The sequence below is a fragment of the Protopterus annectens genome, chromosome 3.part1, assembly GCF_019279795.1.
Source record: "Protopterus annectens isolate FY-2018-M chromosome 3.part1, PAN1.0, whole genome shotgun sequence".
NCBI lineage: Eukaryota > Metazoa > Chordata > Ceratodontiformes > Protopteridae > Protopterus > Protopterus annectens.
The window spans coordinates 1,112,207,535-1,112,226,437 of NC_056732.1; the positions used below are offsets into that span (position 1 = coordinate 1,112,207,535).

The window sequence follows — 18,903 nt, forward strand, 5'->3', positions numbered from 1 at the left end:
TTGACTGGCTGATCCAGTCTTGGGTTAAGAGAGCTTAGTCTCCAGTTTGGCTGTATAATTGCATCTCTCGCATGTATTAGTGTTTGGTGGTAGGAGGAGAGGGCTGTCTGAGTACATGAGGCAGTTGTAACATTGCCTCAAAATGCCCAGATTCACCAGTTGGACTGGAGAGTACACCTAAAACTGCCCTTTGGACATGCCTGGATAGGTACAGTGAACTGTTTTACTGAATAGCTGGTAAGGTCGAATAGAGAGCCTTGTCCTTCTGTACAGTATTGGAGGGGGGGTCTAGTGCTAGGGTTTATAAGTGCTTCCTATGAATTTTGAGCAAGTGCCAGGCTGAGAAATGAATGGCATGAGTGCTTAAGTTGAAAGTTTGTCTAGTTCCAAGGGAAAATTTGAAGAGGAGACTTTGTGGAGTCGGGAATAGTTATACCCTAGCTAATGGGTGCTGCCCGGTGTGCAAAACTGGGCAAATGCGTTTTTTATAGCAGGGAGATGAAAGGGATAGAAATTAGCCGAAAATGGCCAATAAACTACTAATTTCTGGGCTGAAACCACTCCTCCATGGACAGATAGGCTGCTCAAAGCTCCCCTCTCTCACAGGTGAACAGAGAAACTTCCTTCTATCCAAGTAAGGTATTGGCAAACACAGAGATTTGTAACACAGCCTTGAATTCAGCACTAACCTGAAAACTGGACTATACCTACTTAGAAAGGTGGGAAACAAGTATTTTTTTTCAGAAAATTAAGCAGATACAATAAAAAAAACACTTTAAATGCACAGAAAAGGATGCTTATTGTTATATATCTGAATTCAGAGTTGTAGACAATGCCCCTAGTAATAAAGTAGGAAGAAACCCAAATACAGTAAAAGCAGATGAATAAAGTACATTTATATATATATATATATATATATATATATATATATATATATATATATATATATATATGCATATATATATATATATATATATATAAAACAATAGAAATGCTTGACTTCTAAGACTTTTCCATGGTCACCTGCACTTCACTGTCTACCCTATATCTTTTATGAGCATCTGTAAATAACCTGAAAAAGGAAATTCCGCTGTTGTCAAACTTTACATCAGTTTTTCCCTAAGCCACATTACCAGCATCTTCATTAAAATCAAAATGGTGTACTTTTAAAAACGTATTTTATTTATTTGAAATAGATCCCTGTGGTAATGCATTGATCAAAAACAATTACTTTAAGTCATTTCTGGGCTTGGTAATACTCAAAGAACTCATAAAAAAAGCTCAGTGCAATAAATAAATTACATAGGAATATAACACTTGCTACAAGATCATTTGTTACAGAAGTCACACAACATTTGTTACAAAAATTGCATGACAATGACAGGAAAGGAGGCACCCTTGCTGGGTATTTCTCTGTATCTAAACCTACTTTGTTAACCCCCCTTTATCAATACTTTGATTGGCAAGTCTCTGTATGATGGCTCATAGCCATCTCATGAAGTTGCCTTCCATCCCAGTTTCTTTAATAACTATAATTGAACATTCTCAGCTGTAGAAATGAAATACATTATGTATGTCAGAAAGCACTATTCCCGGTCCTTCTCCATCCTAGTGAATTCAAACCCCACAGCTCAGTTAATACAATCATCTGAGCTTAAGAGCAGTCCTACGCAAGCAATCAAAGGGACTATAAGAGTCCTACCCTATACAGTTATAAGTAGACATACCTAAATGTTCTTGCCAGCCTTTTTAACTACTTAATAGAGTCCAACTTAGAAATCAAGCAGGACCATACATGATAACCCTGGAGTAAAATTATGTCTACTGATCCAGTCATCAAAACTAATCTTAAAGGTAGACAAAACACTACTTTGCCTGGGCTGTAGTGATAACGTATTCCACATGTGAGAATACCTTAAGTTCGAAACATGTCCCTTAAGACTGTCTTGTTTATATGTTAGTGTAAACTGAAGTCCCAACTATAGGTATTTGCAGAGTCACCATTTTTGCAATGAAATAGGAAGTTAAAACAAATCAGGTCTTTCATTGCTGAAAAAGTGAGTGACACATCATTTCAGAGCATTCAGCTGGCAACTGTCTATAAGGAAGAGGACTTAGGGCCTCTTATGTTTTTGGTTAAAATTACTGGGGCCCTTCCAGTTTATCTTTATGTTTGGATCTGTGCATACAAAAGGGTCATGGTAATTGATGGTGGGTTTAATAAATTGTTTGACTACATTCCCTAAATGAAACTTAGTTGACTTTCCAGAATCAACCTGGCTATAGCTGTTTTACTTCTTTTTCCCAACATTCTGCCATTGCTTTGACATCTGAATCTGACAAAGATGTAGACTAATGGTTTCCAAAATCTAAATTATCACTTGCAAGATAGGGGCTTTTGCCTCACTGAACTATACAACTTCTTCCTTGCCAGTTACTTTGTATTTCCTATGATCCAATGATCCCTTTTCAGACACAGATTAGAGGTTATTTTAATGTTATCCCCAGTAACCTCACCTGTCATCTGGTAAAGGACACCTGGAAACCCACTTATCCCTGCGTCTTTTTACATCTTTAACTCCTTAATAGCTAACATTCCCTTTCATTGTTTTTCTCCTTATTACATTCCTGTGTAGTCTATGCATTTAATATCTCCCCCCACCCAAAGTCTTTCATTTTTTATTTCTTTTTCCTTCCTGTTACCTATCTCTTCCTCCTAGTAAAGCTGAGGTAAAGTTGAATGTAATAACTCTTCATCACTTTGCTTCAGCTGAATCTCCTCCCTTACTCTGCTGACACCTTATGTCACTGTGCGTTTAATTTTGTCCATAATTCTTTTTGTAAATAGTTATCCTGTCTTTTCTTTCCTTTACTGCCCACTAAAAAACCTTTCACAAATGCCCTAACGTCACCCCCTTCAGCTAAACACAAGTTGCATTTTTTTGCCTAGTTTGCAATCATCTGAAAAATTGTTCAGCCAGAGGCCGCTGATGTTACCCTTAGCTTCAGAGAAGAAGATGCCAAAAAGGAGTCACCGCAGTACTGAAAGACTCCTCTAGGAGACAGACCTTTTTATGGAGGTAGACTCCACCTATCCTTACTTCATGGGTCTTATACAGTGAGTGACATAAGGGTTTATACCTAACCTCATCAGCTTGGCTATGATGCCTGAGTGGGATATTGTGTTGCATGCCTTGACCAAATCAAGGGGGGCTGTATGCACATTTTTGCCCTCATACATTGCTTTAGTGATCTTCTCAAAAAAGTCCACCAGTTTGAGCAGCCATGATCTGCTCTTGACAAAACCACACTGGGTCATTATTTATCACATCCATTACAATTCTTCTCATGGCTTTACATATGAGATAATCAGACATATTGGTTGATAGTTACCTGGGCCTGTAGATGGCCCACCATTGTGTAGAGGAATCATAGTTGCAGTCCTCCATTCATTTGGCACAATGTCTGTTTGAAGGCTACAGATAAATAATGAGTCTAGTGGACCTGATAGGCCATGTTTCCTGCTTTTTTAGCAGGCATACTGTGAAGGATATTTCACTTGTTTGTGGTGATAGGGCACAGGATTTGAATCCTTTTAAGGTATACTATATAGAATATCCCTGGTGTCTGGAGTTTCTCCCTGAACCATGTCATCTTTCTTCTTGCAGAATTTGGACTTTTGTCTTTGTTCTAACCATGGACTTTGAACTTTTTTTCATAGGTAGTCCTTCTGACAAGATTAGATGTGAGACTTATCCAAGGCTTATACCGAATGCAAAAAATACATATTTTTATGACAGGCTGATTTTTGATTCTAGTGAAATTGTTAGCACTTCAGTGGAAAATATCTATCTTGTATCAATTTTGCCATTCCCAGATACAAGTTGCTATCCATCTTCCCATTCCCTGATGCCATTCCATGGTGCTGAAAAAACTGTTTTGATTCCTGCTGACATGGTACTAGGTACATTATCCACTGCCTTATGTTTCCCTTTTAGTTTACCTCTTAAAATAAATTGTCCCATCAGTAAGTGTTTTCTTGAATAATATCCTGCAGGTATATTTTGCTGAAAAAGTCATCGTTTGTGGCATCTACCATTTATAGTAGTATGGACGATATTCCCCTTTGACGTTCTAGGCTGCTTTACGTTTTGTCCTCTGGACAGACATCCAGTATCATCTCTTGTTTGGGCTGTAGGTACTTTTATGGAAGACCCAGTACATACTAAACATAACACTGAATTCTTTACAAGTAGAGAAGTAGGTTTATGTCTACACTCTACTTACAGTTCTTCCATTAATTCATTGCAGTCCAGTCTGTCTTTTTTCATGGCAAGCTTAGAGTTAATACACAAGGCCAGTATGACTCCAGCTTTATAGGACTGGTATGCTTTTGCTTGGGTAACAGCCTGCTTTATCAGATGCGAGAGGTCTTTATAAAACGTGAGGGGTATCAGTGAGTGGGGGGTTTTCCTTCTGCACCACAAAGATGATACCATACCATAAGTTTTTTTTTAACATGTTCATTGAATTATCACTTAAGACGCAGACAAACATACATTTATATAAAAGAAAATAAACCATGTTAACATGTCCACTGATACAAACATTATACATCACAAGCATTCTTTTATAGAATTATCATAAATTCAGTATTACACAAATTGGTGACTTCCTGCTTTCTAAACCTCACTCCTCCCCCAGAAGTATTATGTATTGTTCCCACAATTTCCATTTTTTTCTATGTAATTCATGCCTAATTTTTTCTAAAGATCCCATTTCCAGTTATTTTATCATTGTTATAATATTCACTACATAAAATACAGTCGGTTTAGACTTTGATTTTCATTTTCTATTAATTGCTTTTTTGGCAGCCACTAGAATTAAACTTAACAAGGCCTTAGTATGTCTGTGCAGTTCAGATCCTGAATCCCAGCTCAAAAAATAATTTCCTTAGTTACACTCATTTGCTCACTCAATATTTCTGACAGATTACTCTGGAGGAAATTATTAAAATCTGCCAACTGATAACACTTTCAAAGTATGTAATTAATTACCTCTTTCTTTTCTATTTACCTGAGGAAAAAATTTGGGAGTCTGCTTGGGGTATAAAAATACATGTGCAAACATTTCCAAGCAAAAATCCTAAATCTTCTAGACTTCATTGTATATTTGGGAGCCATACATATTTCATCCCATTGTTTCCTTGTGAATTGCTTTTCCAACCACTCTTTTCAATCTTTTCTATCATCGTCTGGGTAATTTCTATAGTCATAGTGCAATATTTTATATGCTCTACTAATTAACGCTTTCTTTAACAGCAACTTGTGTTCTAGATTCAACTAAAAACTCTACAAGAGCAGGTCTTTTACTTAGCTTCCTCAATCAATTTCTTTTTTCCTTTATTCTGATATCATTCCTATTGGCAAAATCACCTTTCTTCATTCTCATGTTAATTTGTCTTAGAATACTTTCTGCTACTTTATGAATATAATATTCTGTATGGTTGTTGGTATTCTCCTTAAAGACCTGCATCCAAAATCCCAATGTCTCCTTATTTTGACCCCCCCACCCCGCTTTATCATCATCTCTTCTACTTACAAAGAAGAAAAAAAAAGCCCCAAACCAGGCATGTCCAAGGGTCAGCTTCCGGTGATTTCTCCTGTCCACCTGGTGAATCTGGGCATACTGGGGCAATGCAGCAATTGCCTCATGTACACAGACAACCCTCTCCTCCTACCACCCAACACTACAACCTGTGAGAGATGCACTTACATAGCCAAAATGGAAGCAAAGCTCTCTCCACCCAAGATTGTGCTAAACAGTCAAGAGGAGAAGGTTAACACCCACACTACACCTCAAGCAACACATAGCCCTTCTAAACCCGCACCACCAACACCCACATATAGCAACACTAAATCCACATATGCAGAGGCCCTTAACTGTAACCTGCCCAAGCAACGAAGACCTCTGAAGCTGAAATGCAAACAAACACCAATCATAACCAATGCGTCACATAGTTCACAACACCAGTGTGCCACCCAGCAACAGCCCTTAAGGCAAGACAATGTACCTAACACTTTAGTCATAGGTGACTCTATAGTCCGGCACACTGATGTCCCTCTCACCAAGGTTGAATAAGGAGAAAATTACAGCCAGCTGCCTGTCGGGTGCCAGGATCCGCCACATAACGCATGCACTCAAGTCACTCCACAACAAGTACAAATATGACTCTGTCATTGTCCATGTTGGAGTGAATGACTTGAGATGTACCTCCCTGGACTACATGAAAAGAGACATGGAAGAGCTCTCGGATCATGTGGCCCAGGCAGGTATGACCCTAGCCCTGAGTAGCATCCTGCCTTTGCCCAGAATGATACCACAATATAAGGATAAAATGATTGACTTCAACAATTGGCTAAGCTTATGGTGTCATTCAAAGGGGATTCAGTATCTGTCTGCCTGGGATGACATGATTGACAGACCACGATGCTTTGCCAGAGATGGTCTGCACCTGTCGCCCCTGGGATTCAGGTTACTGGCTAAGGCTCTTGCCACCCCTATAGTGCCTTTTTAGGCAAACTTCAAAGGACAAAACCACCACCGTAACAGGTACAAGCATGCAAAATCTGAAGGTAATGCTACTCAATGCTAGAAGTCTAAACCTCAAAATGCACTCTCTCGAGGCACTCCTAAAAATAGAGAACATTGATATCTGTGCAGTAACTGAGACCTGGTTCAAGGCTCCAGAGAGCACCCCTGCAATACCAGGCTACAACTCTTACCACACTTTTCGGCCACCAAACCAGGACCGAAACACTAAAGGTGGAGGAGTGTCAATATTCACCAAGGATATTCACACCACCAGGCTAGTTGGCCAACACAATGTGTCTGAAATTCTCCAAGTGCAACTAACACTAGGTAAGACTGCAATCCAAATTGTAGCTTGCTACAGATCCCCCACCATATCCCAATATTCTCACTACACCTTTTTAAACATACTGGAAAATATTAAGATAGAACCAAACACACTAATACTGGGTGATTTTAACTACCCTGCCATTAACTGGGAAAACTACTCATGTCCCAACACCTTTGCGCAACGGTTCTTGGAATTCATAAATTCCAACGCCCTGGATCAACTAATCCATAGTCCCACCAGGGGCTCCAATATCCTAGACCTGGTCATTACCAACATGGCAAATCAATGCTCCATACCTATGGCCACCCTCTCGTTAGTCAGGTCTGACCATAAGCTAATCACCCTTAACATCCACATCCCACCCCACCCCCTAGTAAAGAAACCACCATAAAAAACTTCTCCAAAGCCAACTTCATGCTACTCAAGTCAGAAGTGACAAACTTCATGACACCCATGCAGACGGGAACTGAATGTTCAACTGCTGAATCCTACACTAAGGCACTGTACGAGCACATCCACTCATGCATGAATCGTGCCATCCCAAATAGAACCAAAATGCTCTCATCCAAAAAAAGGAAGCCAATCTGGTGGTCCCCTGCCATAAACAAACTTTACAACAAAAGGAAGAAACTTTTGCAGAAAAGAGGAAAATCCCAGGATGCAAAAAACTCCCTTACTAGCCTCAGTAAGAAACTGAGATGCCTCATAAAATCCTCCAAAGCTAGTTATGAAAATAAAATTGCCAAAGATTCCAAATACAACCACAAAGCATTCTATAACTATGTCAAGAATCTAAATGGCAATGCTCAGATCTGCTCTGAGCTAAAACAGAATGGCAATAAATATACTGATCCAAAGGATATTGCCAATATCCTGGCAGATCGATTCAGTGCCAACTTCACCCCCTCTCACCCCCTAAATGGCCCATCTCAATACCGGAAGATTGCCAAATTCCAGTAATAACGGCCACACAGGTACAAAACGCACTCTCTAAAGCCAGGAATACAGCATCCATGGGACCAGATGACATCCCGGGCTGTGTACTACATGAACTACAATATGAATTGGCACCTCACCTAAGTGTCATGTTTAATCATAGTCTCACCTCAGGTTTCGTGCCCACTGAGTGGCGCAGAGCTACAGGTATCCCAATCCACAAGGGGGGATCCACCTTGGATCCCGGAAACTACCGTCCCATCAGTCTGACAAGCCTTATCTGCAAGGCCATGGAGCGTATTATCATGGAACTTATAAACAAAGACATTGGCAACCTTCAAACACTGGACCACACCCAGTTTGGGTTTGTGAAGGGCCGATCTTGTCTCCTGAACCTGATTGACTTCTTTGAATCAGTCTCCAGAGCCATGGACAAGGGTAAGGTGGTCCACACAGCCTATCTAGACCTTGCCAAGGCCTTTGACACCATCCCCCACTCTGGAATCATAGATAAACTTACTAAATTGGGTATTAATCCCTATGTCACCCAATGGGTTGCTAAATGGCTTACTGATAGAACCCACACTGTAAAAGTAGCCGACTCCAAATCCAGCTCCAGACAAGTGACAAGTGGAGTACCTCAGGGTTCAGTCCTGGGGCGCTCTTGTTTGGCATCTACTTCTCTGAAGTACAGGTCAACACTAAGGGACTCTGGCTAACAAAGTTTGCAGATGACTGCAAACTGGGAGCCATTATTGAATCCCCAAATGATGTGGATACTCTACAAAAGGGCCTTACAGAAACAGATGCTTGGTGCCAGAGCCATGGGCTCAAGCTCAATGCCAAGAAATGTATTGTTATTCCCTTTGGGAAAAAAACATGTATCCATGAATTACCATATAGGTGGCAGTACACTAAACACAGAAAGTGTGATAAGAGACTTAGGGACACAGGTGGACAGTGGTCTCACCTTCGATAACCACATCACCACAACAGTCAGGAAATCCTTCTATGTGGCACACCTCATCACGAAGGGCTTTTCATCCAGAAAAAAGGAGGTCATTGTCCCACTGTACTCATCCCTCATTAGACCCATTATAGAATACAATGCCCCATTTGGTATGTACATCTCAAGACATCTGCAACAACTGGAAAGGCCTCAGAAATACCTCACTAAAAGAATCACAGGCCTAAAGCAGATGCCCTATGCTGACCGCCTTAATAAACTCCAGCTATACTCTGTCGCATATCGCCTACTCAGAGGCGATCTCTGCTTAACATACAAGGCCATGTCAAACCCAGAGCTGTTGGACATGCTACACTTAAAGAAATCCCAATCCCTCAGAGCTACACGCTCCAGGGATCTAAGCCTTGTCATCACAATAAACAAAACATGCTGGAGGGATAGGTTCCTGACCCAGAAACTCCCCAGACTCTGGAATAGATTGCCCATACATGTCAAGCAGAGTGCCTCTTTGGACCTCTTCAAGAGGAACCTTGACGATTGGATGGGAGAAAGGAAATTCACCCCAGGGATCCCGCCAGTCGCCCTGCTAGACAGGGGTCCAGGAAAGTAAATAATGTGGGAAGAAATATCCAGGGAATTGTTATGGCTAGGCTTGTATAGGCCGTAGGGCTGATAGCCTAGTACCAACATATGAACCTATGAACCTATAAAGTTACAGATTTCTCCTTTTGTTATGTATATGAGCTTTAACTGTATAGCTCTAAAATATCTCCTCACATCAAGTAAACCTAAACCACCTTGTTCTTTTGGATGGATCAGCTTATCCCACTTGACCCTCCTAGATAAAATTCTTCAACTCTTTATTAATTACTTACTCAGCTTCTACACCAGTTGATAAAATATGCCTGGTAAAAGGTCTAAAAACATTTTCACTGTTTGCATCTTGCTATCCATATTAATAAACATAAACTTCTAATTTCTCAGTTTTTGTATTATCGTTTTGTTTAGTGTCTTCCTATATATCTTTAGCTGTCTTAACAGAATCCCTTTTAACCCATACTCCTAAATACTTAATTTTACACCTTACCTTATGTGACGCCCGTGCCCTGGCCCAGCAATCAAGGATCCTCAATCCACACCACCAAGACCACTAAGGGGCATCTCATATAGGAGAAAAGGATAACAAATACACACAGTAAAGTGCAATTTCCCTTAAGAGCACACAGTGATCACAGTCAGTCCAGGGATGGTCGCTCCCTTGCTCTCCAGGTCCCCAGTAAGACTCCCCACTGGCACAGCTATAGGGTCCAGATCTCAGCCAGATGGGCAAGCTAAAATCTCCAGCACCCTCTCTGTCCAACCAGTGCTTCATGTCCCTGCCCAAGTAGCTGACACACACACACTTTGAGATAAGTTTATAGAACCACACAGACACTCCTTGGGAAGGCTGGCACAGGTTCTCCAGCTGTGCCTCTTTTTACCCAGACTATATGGTAGAAATCACTGCCACCACCCAGCTAATATTTATCGGCTACTCAATGGCCCTTAAAAGGGTGTCCAATTATTACTGTGCAATATTATTATCCAGTTGGTAGTATAACTAAACAGTCAAGGCTTACTAGAGTGACTTGGTACAATAATCACTATAAATATGTAATGTACTCTAGAGCTTAAATTATCTCTACACCAAACAGCCACAGTTGAAAGGTTTTAAAATATTTAATAATAAATAATAAAAACACCAGACAATACTTCTTATGACACAGTGCTAGTCAAGAGTTCAGAGATCACAGAGAAATGCTTAAAATAATTCAGTAGTACAGTTCTGACATCACAGAAAAAACACTTAGTCTAATCTTTCTAGTTTCTAGCTATTTCTAAGAGAAAACACAAGTCTAAGATAAACTTACTTATAGAGCAAGACAGTGCTGTGAGTTGGATGGTCAAGACAAAATGCTTAACTCTCTGATTCTCTCTGTTTTTAAAATCACATTCCTGGTTCCCATTACATCATTCACACTTCCCTGAGTTCCCAGGCTAACAGAAACTACATTTACATTCTTAACATCTCCTTGTGTTATCTTGCAACTGGTCAGGAAGAAGAGCAATAAAAATACATTTACATGTTTAAATCTAGCAATTTAACTCTTGGTTAAAACAATAGAAAGTATGTCTTCACCTAGACAGGCCGGAGCCGACTTTAGATCAAAGGGTCACAGCATGCTTTGCTTGGTCAGCTTTCTGCCAGCAGAGTGTACTGTTGTTACATTTTTTTCAGTTCCACATCTAACAGCATTTTTTTCCCATTTAAGACAACAAACCTGTGTCTTATTTACAAATGATAGAATTATCTATAAAATTCTATCTGGCTAGTCTGGCAGCCTTCATACCTTATGTTAAGTGTAATAACTTCTAAGTGCTAGCTTTGTACATAAATTTCATGTCACTGGTTCAGCATGAGTTTTAATGTTGTAGTTATGTTGATGGACACACTGCTTACATACAGTACCAGATTGCTCAAGGGTCATAAAGCACTGCTTCTTTTGTATAATCGCATTGCATGTGACAAATGTTTGGGATTTTCTAATTATTACTAATGTAATAGGCATTACTGCGTCCGCAATGAAGATATACTTCTGTTTCAGAATCTGATAGTGTTTAATTGCTGTAATTTCACAGATTAAGTGGCTGAGATGCAATGTAATACAACATTGTGAAACCCACTAGAAAGATGTATTATGCAGGAAATTACAAAGAAACTCTGATACTGCCTGTATAGTCACATTCAGAAACAGCACTTACAGGAATAAATATTTAAAGGTTAATGAGTTTAATGCATTTAGCATATCATAATACACATGACAACCTTCATCTAGAAATGCCCAACACGTTGTTTTTATAAGTATGTCCAAACTGTAGCTAATAAAATAGTTAAGCTGAAGATTTAGATGCATTAAGGGATGTTTTCTGTAACAGACATATCATGAATACTGTAAATTGACTAAGAAGTGCATGATGCCATAGTATTAATTTTGAATTATGATGTGTTGTTAGTGCCTGTGCACTACAAAATGCATAGCAATGGTTGTAAGACAGAACTGTAGCCTTGCACCCCTATGTAGTACAGAAAATACAGTGACCATTGAAAGTGCAGAACTGCATCTCTGTACTCCAGTAGTTCTATTACAGTAAACTCTCGTGCAATTCAAAGCCCTCACATGCAGAATATCTTCACCCTTTTATGGCTCCTTTGCATTATTCCCTGTTTATATAATACAATTTGGGAAGCAGGATGATTTGTGTAACTTAAATTGCTTGTAGAGCTTTTGTGTATTGTGCAGCTTTCAACATGCACCAGATTCATATACAACCTATGTAATAATCAGTATGTAGTAATCTGAAAAGCTAGTGTGTTCAAAACAGAAGATATTCACTGGTTAACAGTCATGCTATGGATTCATAACCCACTGTACAAATGGTATTTGTTTATTTTAATATTCATTTCATAATTGGTTGCTGTCATGATGAAGGAAAATAAGAGGCATTTTACTATCATAATTCAGGCCAGTGGCCCAGCTATGTTCCACACATCAAGCTGTTGAACCTCATGTTGAGATTTATGCAATTAATAGTCCATTACTGCACTCTGAGGTCATCTCATGTTTTATTTTATAAGTCTAAAGTCATAAATAATCCATGGAAAATATATTTAATAAGACAACTCATTAAATAATGTCTACCCTCCAGACAGATGCCCTTCATTGAACCTTACTTGGTAAGACTTAACTCACCAGACTGGGTCATGGCCACAAATGGTCTTCAGGCCAGTACATGTACCCAGTTAACACATGTTAAATCTAACAGTCAATCAATCAATTAGTCAATAAGTCTCCAAAATATAACAGAACATACTGCTGTACCATAATGTAAAAGACATTTTCTCTTCTAATATACTCTTGAAGTTTCCTTTGCAGAGAATGTGTCAAATAATTGATGAATACGAATGTATAAGTGAATGCTATTTGCTCTGTGTTATTTAGGGATTTAACCAACTATTACATGTATTAAGATTTTTATGACACCTATTTCCTCCACAACTGTCTTTCTAGTAGGTTGAAGTAATTTGTAACCTGTACAGTTAACAGCTAGTACTGTAATAAGTATATCCATACCAGGTGTGATCATGTCTCTTGTTTTCTTTTAAATCCAAAACACTGTTATGCAGATAGGTTTGCAGACATATGCAGAAGACTTGGAATGTTGTTTGCAAAGAAAGAGATGAGATTCTCATAATACTGAAGCACACCAGTGTAATTCAAACCAGGTGTAATCATATTTTTTTAATCTGAATGAATTTTCATGTCGATTAAATATCGATGCACACTTAGTCCGACTGTTTTCCTATATATCAGATAATTTCATCAGACAACTTAAATAATAGCTTATTTTTCTTAATTCTGTCAAGAATGGACTTGTGTCTAATGTAGTCCTGAATTATTATTTTTTTTTAATATGTATTGTCCAATAAGGTTGTTTGAAATCAACAAGCATTCTTCTTAAAAAAATGTGTCATGTCTGAAATGTCAACCTTTAACCTTCATATGGTCTTCTTGTTTTATATGTTTTGTTTTGAAATGCAGCATCCAGTTAGGCTCTATTCCCTTGAACTGAAGTACTTAACATTTTATTTTTCTGTCATAGCCCATATTCCTTTTTTCAGGACATTGCAAATTAGGACATTCTACTCTGTATTTATTTGACTTTAAGCAAAAGCTTTTGCTGCTCTACTCTGAATTACTTACATCTAAACTGTAAAAGCAACTTTTCCAACCTTCAGATAGGATCCAACTAACTGCCCATAAAAGAGATAAAGTCTTCAAGGTTTCTCATGACAGTGCCTTATGCTATGCAGCATACCAGGCTACCAGTTTTCCTTGTGGTTTGTGAAATTGTCTTCTTCTAAATAATTGGATATGACAGTATTGTGGTTCAATAATACATTTGCAATTACTTCTCTTCTATTTGTGTGTCATTTTTTGTGTTGTTTGTATCATGCAAAGAAATAGTACTAGGAAGGAATGCTATATGTTACAGTAGTATATAATTAAATTGTGCATACACTTATTGTCATTTCAAGTGAAATATTGTATAATTACAAATGGGATTAAAAACCAAGTTATTTTACTATTCAAGGTTTAGGTGTTCATTTTTTGTTAGTAATCATATTTCTTCCTTATCACTGTTCCCTTGTAAATGCTGTCACCTACCTTTACAATTGCACTTAATTGTATTGTGAGTACTGAAGCCCTGCGGCATCAGTTAGCTAGAACACTGCTATAAAGCTGTTTATACAAGGCTCTTTCTTATCTGATAGGTTGGTGTTTCCAGAACTGATAAATAATATGACATGATAGCCTTACAAGTTAGCTAGTATAACAGCAGAGTGTCTGGTCACTGCTGTTGCATTTTTTGACAGTGCTCTGTACCGTATGTAGAAAGTGTGGAAGACTTGATTTAACATCCCATATGACAGACTCCTTCAGTAGGGTGCAAAAAAATGATCCCCAAAAGAGGCTTAGTAATGCTTGTATAACAGATGCATGGAAAACAGTGACTACAAGTGCATTTTGGATTTTGCATAATATCCATCAGCTTGACATAGTGCAGATGCTGAACACTTATTGCACTGCATGATTTTCCAGACTAGTTATGACCCAGAGAACCCCTGGTGTTAGTTTAGAAAGTATTCTTCTTCTTCTTCTGGCTTTTCCCGATTAGGGGTCACCACAGCAGATCACCTGTCTGCTCATGATTGGCAGTAGAGTTTTACGGTGTTGAGTTGCCAGCCCGGCGCCCAACCTTCCACGGAAGGCATACACATGCACGCACTCATGCCTAGGGCCAATTTAGAGTGTCCAATCCACCTACAGCATGTCTTTGGGATGTGGGAGGAAACCGGAGCACATGGAGGAAATCCAGGCAACCATAGGGAGGACATGCAGACTCCGCACAGAAGGCACCCCAGCCAAGGTTCAAACTGGAAAACCTCTTGCTGTGAGGTGACAACGCTAACTGCTGCACCACCATGGCCGCCCATCAGTTTAGAAAGTTTTACTTTGGCTAAATAGCTTTCTTGGAGTCACATGCTATGAATACAAGTGTGATCAGAAGGATATAGCTGGCATTCAGTTGTTTGACTTAACTTACCTAGCTGCAGAGGAAACTGATAGCAGATAGATATTTCTGTTATGGGATGACAACCAACCTTGTGTCTAGTTCATACACAGACTAATAGACTCTGCCTTCCAGCTGAGATCCTTGTGCAGTGTGCTGTTGAAGGGGAAGAATCCAGGAGAAATATAGGGCAAATTTAAGCGGCTATAGATCTAATGGGCAGTTAATCTGCTAGACTTAGTCAGATGGAGGCCACCTGATAGCAGTAAGGATTATGTATATAAATCAAAAATAAATGCTGGTTGATAAAGCATTTATTTAAAAGTCAATAGAATTCACATATATAAGCACACCAAGCAATAAACAAAGGAGTTGTCAGGTATACAGAAGTCTCTTGCCATATATTACATTTAAAAAATTGATTTACACATTATATACATTGTTGCCAAACTATTTTTATCATCTGATCACAAACAGCACATCTGAAAACAAGACTTTGAACAAAAAAGACTGGAGCAATATCTATCACATCAAGACCTGGTCACACATTGCTATTTTTTTACAAACCTCAGTGTAGCTCTGTCAACTAGTTTGAATTTAGGACAAACTGTGTTTCAAATGTAAACCAAAACGTTATGTCTAAATTCAGCATATTTATCCAGTATAAACAATTATCTACTAATACAGATGCCCTAATACATTCAGACAGTGTAGAATTCCTAATATTGTAGTTATTGCACTGAAACCAATATCTGCCAGAGACCATAGATGATAAAATCTTAATGCTACAGTCTCTAACCACATATACTGGACATTGTCAGAAGAAAATAAAAATATTCATCAAGACCAATTTGTGAGTTGCTGATGCTTATCTGTTTCTAAGATTAACGTTTACAGCAGCACAAAGGCTAGTGAAAAATAAATATTAACTATATTATGTCACCAGGAGTTTTCTAGATATAAACCATGTGAAACGGTGACACAGATCAGCACAGAACTGTATTCACTTAAAAGAAATGCACCAGGTTTGGTATTTAGTGCAGAGTTTGGCTTTGTTTTTATAATACAAACTTAGTATATCTTTTATACAACTCAAAAGTGTTGATGAATCCCTTTAATTTCCTGATCACATCAGTTCTGTCAGGGATTGCTTATTATATAGTATTAAAAACAACTTAGCTATAAAGGTTGTGCTTAATAACAAGAAGGAAAAAATTAAGTTATGCTATTACTTCGGCAAATGATAGGCACTTGTCTTATCTATGCATAAGGTCTTATGTTTGACCATATATTAAAAGTTGTTATTCTATTCAAACACTGAAAATAATATTAATTATTCTCCTGTTACTTGTGTAGTGCACCTGTTTGATTTTAACACCAAATGTGAAATGCAGCTTTCCCTCAAAATCAACAAAAAGTTTTGAATATTATCAGAGAATGCTATATACACTATTTACCTCTGGCACATACTTCAGAACAAACTGTGGTGGCAAACACCCATTCCATTGTCAAAATAGATTTATTCATGGACAATAAAATACTATGGTGCTGTAGATGTCTGCTGCATAGAAAAAAAACTTCCTTAACAACCTTCTGATTGTATTGTCTTTTCAGGACTATCTGACTGACTGCTGCACTTCAGAAAGAACTTTGTATCTCAGCACTCCTCTAGATAGAACAATTTAAATATTTCACATTTACATATGTTAGCATGATTTATTTATTGTTTGGCTGTGTGTCTGCATTGTTAGCATATTTAGTAATATCCTGACAATTGCTTTTGTCTCTCCCTAGAACTTTCCTTCACATGGGACTATACTTCTAGTTTGTATCCCCTTGAGAAAACATGCATAGAACAAATTAAGTCTAAATATATGTGAGTCTGATAGAGTATGTAAAACATTACTTACGGTTTTGTGAGACAATGTGCAAGCTTCCAAAGCTTTAACTCTGATTCCAAGAAGTCTGAAATGAAGGGACTCTTAAGCTATACACTCACTATCAGTTCCACTAGGTTAAAAAGGAACCAGAGCTTAGTTACTTCTGGTCTGACGTCAGGGTATCCTCTCTGTACACTACAACACAGCTGCTGCTGGTTAAAGAGAGAGAGAGTGAGTGAAAACAAGAGAATAAGCAATCTTACTGGAAGTCCACACAATATTTTTTTCAGACGTAAAAGCCAAATTAAGATAGAGGGATGGCTACTTTTTTCACAAACTGTATAACTCAGTCTATTACTTATTTCAAGAATGACTTCTATTTATATTTATTCAACAGCTGTATTTACGTAAGTAATCCAAAAGGTATTTAGCAGACTTTTCTGAGAATGATTGTGGTTTTTTCTGTTCCTATAGCAGCCATCACCACTATAAAGAGAGGTTAAGTGGTCACCCTGAAGCTACAGAACACGAATGGCAATGTAAACACCGCAGCATATGATGTATTTGAAAGTGACCAGAGGTTATTCGACATCTTATGAGTTCATGAAAATCCCCATTTTTTTGGCATTCTAGTAATTTCTAACATTCTACTCTTCTGCTGCACTTATTAGTATAATTACATATCAAAAATAATTGAAAAGTTAATCAGACTGCATGTGATTAAGGTGTGATAATTATATGCGTCATCCTCAGTTATGGTTTACTCTAAAATGTTGGGACAGTATGGTTGCTCGGTGATTCAGATCTTTGTCTCACTGCGGCAACATCTAGGGTTCACTTTAACATTTACAAATCTCACTTTACCAAGGCATTATTGGAGAGATGCAAACTGTCCCTAAAATAAATACAAGGTTACTGAATAAGCATCAGTCATGATTGTGACATTATTAAAGGTATAAGGCAATTGTCTTTTTAATGTTACATTATGAACTAATATCTGGAGCGTATTCTGTAGCAAAAGTTGACTAAATCCTGGGCAACCGAAACCAGGTACAGATGCACATTATGCTAGGCTGCCATAGGAATGCTACATTTTAATATCATGGATACATTTTAACACTAGTAAGTTTATATTCAGAATAATAAACAGCTGCATAAAATAGTTTCATATTTACCATAATGTATAAAATATTAGCTGATGAAATTGCACATTTATATTTCTGTATTAAAAAGGTTAATATAATTGCAAGGGACCATAGACAGTATAATTGAAAACACGAATGTAGGGTTTTCATGTCAATACATACTACTACAGATGTTAGTATAGTTTACTGCTTAAGGTAAGTAGTAAAGGTTGCCGCCCAATGAAAAGGGTTTGCTTTCTCTAATCTCCAGCTATATACAATATGGTTTTACTTGACCAAATGAAAACTTTTCAGATTTCTCTTGAAAACAATTAAAGAAGTTGTTTTTAGAGTAAACTGATTTCTTGACAGGATAGTGACTATTATCTTGCTTATATAAAAGGACTAAAAGTTTTTAACCTAACATCCACATCTGCTAATGCATTCTGCTGTGTATGCAATGCATACATTATTGGGACACAATATTTCTTGTAGTAACTAGCAGATTAACATGGTAAACAAATCTAGTTATCTAATTCATTTAAAGACAAGCCCACTGCAGCCTTTCAGTTCCTGTTACAAACATACTTAAAAGCTATTGGGAGGAAGTTGCCATCCTTACCCAAGAATATAAACAAATATCAGCTTTTTTTCTGCAAATACATCTAGGAAGACAGAAGGGGAAGGAAGGAGACTAATTGCACTGCAGTGCCGAACTTTCTCATGATCAGTTTATTTTTTATCTTAATTTTGTGGGACACGAATGGCAATGCTATCTGCATTAAGAAATGTTTTTCAGCCATTGAAACTGAAAGCATAGTGTACTTAGAATGGTGCTATTTTTCCATATATTCAGTGGGCTAGTAAAACTGCATGACAAAAAATAAAATAAAAAATGTG

The 18,903-nt window shown here is 38.0% G+C and overlaps 1 long non-coding RNA gene across 1 annotated transcript in view; it reads right to left on the reverse strand.

The window, feature by feature from the left end:
• The window catches only part of LOC122798874, a 306,384-nt gene extending 289,160 nt beyond the window's left edge, over nucleotides 1–17,224 (reverse strand). Inside the window, exon 1 of the long non-coding RNA XR_006364324.1 lies at nucleotides 16,910–17,224. This is a non-coding gene — a long non-coding RNA (uncharacterized LOC122798874). The remainder of the gene's footprint in view (nucleotides 1–16,909) is intronic.
• Between the last annotated feature and the right edge of the window lie 1,679 nt (nucleotides 17,225–18,903).